At 35.8% G+C, this 4031-nt stretch overlaps 1 long non-coding RNA gene across 1 annotated transcript; it reads left to right on the forward strand.

The window, feature by feature from the left end:
- The first annotated feature begins 2188 nt into the window (after positions 1-2188).
- On the forward strand, positions 2189-3606 carry LOC114061888. The gene is made up of 2 exons (XR_003572245.1): positions 2189-2277; positions 3538-3606. It is a non-coding gene; the product is annotated as an uncharacterized LOC114061888 (long non-coding RNA).
- Positions 3607-4031: the final 425 nt, after the last annotated feature.

Consider the following 4031-nt stretch of genomic DNA (forward strand, 5'->3'; position numbering starts at 1 on the left):
TGTGACAGTTGTCACTCTTAAGGACCTGGATCCTAACCTGTAATTTTGTCATTATTAAAAAAATTAATGTTTTGTTTTGACTTTTTCTCTCTGCATAATTCTTTCTTAACTATCACAGATTTTTTCTCCCTATGATGGAAAGATGTTACAGCTTGGACTGATGATCTTAAATATTATTTCTCCTAAGTTAAAAATACCATAAGGGAAAAAAAATGTGCCTGTTTTTCCTTATCCTTATTCAATTTTGTTGGAATATTTCAAGGGTATGTCAGTCTCCATAGGGAGTCGAACAGTATGATGGCTACGAAAAGATTATGCAGAGACTGGTGAGGGGCAGAATGGTCCTCTATACAGACATGCAAAACCACGGTGAATTATTTATTTCTTGGACAAATCAAGCAATACATCCTCAACATTGACAATGTTTATAATGGTTTGATGGTTTTGAGTTGGTAGGTTTTGAGAATCCTTAGTAGGTTTTCTTACCACTGTTGAAGTCCCAGTCTTCTGTAGTAGGTGCAATGGCCAGACAGTTATAACAGCATTAGCAGCAATTCTCAAGTAGGAGTAAGGGAAGTCCCTTCTTCACCTCAGTTTTTCTTGCACGTCAATTTCTTTGAATAACATTTTATGTATGTATTTCCAACTGTTTATACTTTCCCAACAAAGAAAATATTTTCATTAACTTGACTGAACACACAATTTTCTTCAAAAACTCCTTTGTTAAAATATAATTAGCTTCTTAAAAGAGTATTGTATATTTTGTGAATATCTTTAAAAGATTGAATTAAAGACTTCAAGAGTTCATTAATTTTTGGACCTACCTGATCAACTTTCATCATGTAAGAGTCGCTAGGTTTGATTTATATCAGGGAAGTTTGAAACTGAAGTTTTCACAGTGTGAGAAAATGTGGACAAACCATTCCATTAGCCTGTGTCATCCTTGTTTTATGATAATTAGTGACCTCTGGAAGACAGAAGAGCACAAGTACAGCTTTGCTCTGAATTCTAGTACCAATTTTTGTGCTGTCTTTTGATCATCCGGTTTTAATATTTGCTTTTACACTTTTTATTCCAATTCAATTAGTTGTCTACTCATTTTCTGCTTCCTCACTGAGACCAAGTTTCTGGAATTTTCTCTTGGCATAAACTAAGAGTATAGTAGAGACAATGTTGTTTCTACAGTACTGTAGGCTTGTATGACAGGTGGCATTTATTCAACATATTAGCCCTTCTTTTTCCTTTCCTGTAAGTTGCACCAGAAATGGGTTTTCAGTTTTCTGAGATGAGACAGCACAACCTCTGCACAACTTGTATTACTGCTTTCATATAGCAATTTACACACCCAAATCCACCTCCTCTTACTCTCAGAGGTGCCATATTAAAGCTTCCCTTCTTAACAAGATTATCAGATTTTGATTTTCCTCCCCCTTTTTGAATTCTTTCTAGCTCTAGTGGTTTGCATAAGGGAGGGGAACAGACTCATACTGCAATCTGGATTAGAACGAGCTGATAACAGGTCAACAGCTGTCCTCTGTAATATGTAACTGCTGGCACAGGAACTGATTCCCCTCTACCCCTTCCTCCAAAGACTGCAGACAGAAGAAGGTGGCCCATGCCTACATGTATCTATTTATGAGACCAAAGATGTATGTAGCTAGTCGAAAAATGTGAAAAATTTAACCCAGGAAAAGGGCAGTTGCTGTCCCAAAATTTCTGTGTACCCAGAGAACCACCTTCAGTTGTTCAGTCTACCATCTGTCATGTTTTCACTTTTATCAAGAGGACTTTGTTTCATTTTTTATAGCAAAGTGGCACCAAATATAGAAAGGAATTATGTTTTCCTTGTGAAACAATGACATGTATTTATCGCAGCATCTTTGACTATCGTCATCTTCGTTTTGAGAGAACAACTGTCCTCCTCCTCTTGGATGTCAGGATGGAATCAGGTTTCAGAAAACACCCATTCTTTCTCCTTGAAACCTGCCCAGGGAAATAGTAGTTGATATCAAGATGTATTTTCATTGCTATTTTGAGCAGCATTTTTGTACTGGAGATGTAAGGGGTCTGTGTTTGCATGCACAGCAAGCAGATATTTATTAAGAGTACTGTAGTGTTTTAAATACCTCACCTCCTTTTCAGGGCTCCAGCACTGGTTGTCATGGAAACAGAACTGAGAACCAGAAACTGGCAGCTGAAATTGCCTCATCTGCTACTGGCTGTGTCCATGTCTAGTCCTGCTTCCATGGAAACACAAGTCAGAGCAGCAAATGCAAGGTTAGTAGTTTCCAAAAGCTGCCTTAAAAATAACCATGAGCTTAGTGTTATTTTGTTTGTGATCATCTCCCCACCAGGCCTGCTTAAGAAGAGCTCTTGAAGTCTGAAGTATTTGTAAGTTCAATATAAATGAAAGGAGGAAAAAAGGCATAAAAAACGAATATAACTATCCTCTTTGATTTCCTTTCCTGACACAATAGGTTTTTGGGAGACAGACAATTAAACAAACTTTGGCCTGCGTAGTTACATTAGCAACTGACTGTCAGAATTATCTTTGATTAATTAAGTGTCCTTTCTTATAATTTTTGTTTATACCAAGCATGTCAAAAGCTGAGCAATGGTTGGCAAGGATCAGTTGGTTAACTAGGCCTCATTAATTCTCTCTTAGTACTGTTCCATTCCATCTCACCAAAAGAAAAAAAATCAATCAGATTCAGATAACATTTTTAGTTTTCAGAAGAACTAGCTGCAAAAAAAAGTCCAGATATTTTTTTTTATGGATTTTATAACTTCTTTAATTTTCCTCAAAAGTCAGAATCTATCCTCTTTATAAATTTCTAGACTTTTCATGTGGCTGTAGCTCTTCTGTTTTGCAGTAGACTTGATATACTTAGTGGCTTTCTGAATAAAGATCCTCAGTTTTATAAATGTGGAATGGGTTGGCAAGTGTTTAGTTCAAGTACCTGCTACCCTGTTGACCTGCTTTCCGAAGTGTAATGTTCTGTTTCGGAGAGATGAGAGGCCATTTTTTATCCTCCCTTGTCCCTGCAAGTCTTCTGTTTGTTGAGATTCTAGACGGCAGGAGAAAGGGTAACAGAATGTTAGATTATACTTGAAATGAGTAACTTTGTCAGTGGTGCTTTGCTGACATCAATATCTTTTAAGATACAGTGTGCTCCAGAGTTCAGGTGCTGCATCTAATTTACTATTAATCCTGAGATAATATTTGTGTTTCAGTAGTTCTTGCTGAAAAAAAAAAAAATCAATAGATAGTCTTTGTTAAAAAAATCTCTATGAGATAGTCAAATAAGTAGCTGTGTATTGAGCTTAAGATTTTTTAATAAGATCCATGATTTGTCTGGAAGGAAAGCCATCACATCCTGAAAGCATGGATGTCAGCTAATAAACACAAAACCCCATTTGAAAGTCCAGTCATTGTATTCTAAAGCTTTCTCTCAAAGGTTACTAGCTAAAACTTACAGGAATATGGTCTATCACTGATTCACAACTTGACTTAATACCTGTCTCCCTATCTTGTAGGTCTCAGATGAATTCCTGAATGTTTTGAAGCAGAGAAAATAGAAAAGAGAACTCTTTGTCTGTGGATTCCTCCTGGGCTGCTTCTTTCTTTTTAACTGAAACAGATGTTACTATCATTCTTAAACTCTGAAAAAGTAGCTCTGGCTGATCCAATAGGTTCTAAAGAAACTCTATTTCATAAAAAAGACAAAACCTCTTTTTTTTCTACTTGATATGCCTCTTGTTCTACATCAGCAGTTTTATTTAATCTAGCCATTAAAATTACTGAAAACTGCCACTTCTATCTCCATTCTTCTTCTTTTTTTTTCCTTTTTTTTTTTTTTGAAGAAGACTTGCATTGTATTTTTATTTGATTCATTAAATTCTTCAAAGAAATTTCAGAAATGGGTCTGTGCCCTAAACAGCTAAACAATATCTGGAACACAAAATATTTGTGCACTTTAGAATAACTGTCACAATATTAGCAATATCATCTTTATAACATATTAGATCCA

This window comes from Empidonax traillii, unplaced genomic scaffold (assembly GCF_003031625.1).
Source record: "Empidonax traillii isolate 1590-97213 ecotype Southwest subspecies unplaced genomic scaffold, ASM303162v1 scaffold368:size764316, whole genome shotgun sequence".
In the NCBI taxonomy this organism is placed as follows: domain Eukaryota; kingdom Metazoa; phylum Chordata; class Aves; order Passeriformes; family Tyrannidae; genus Empidonax; species Empidonax traillii.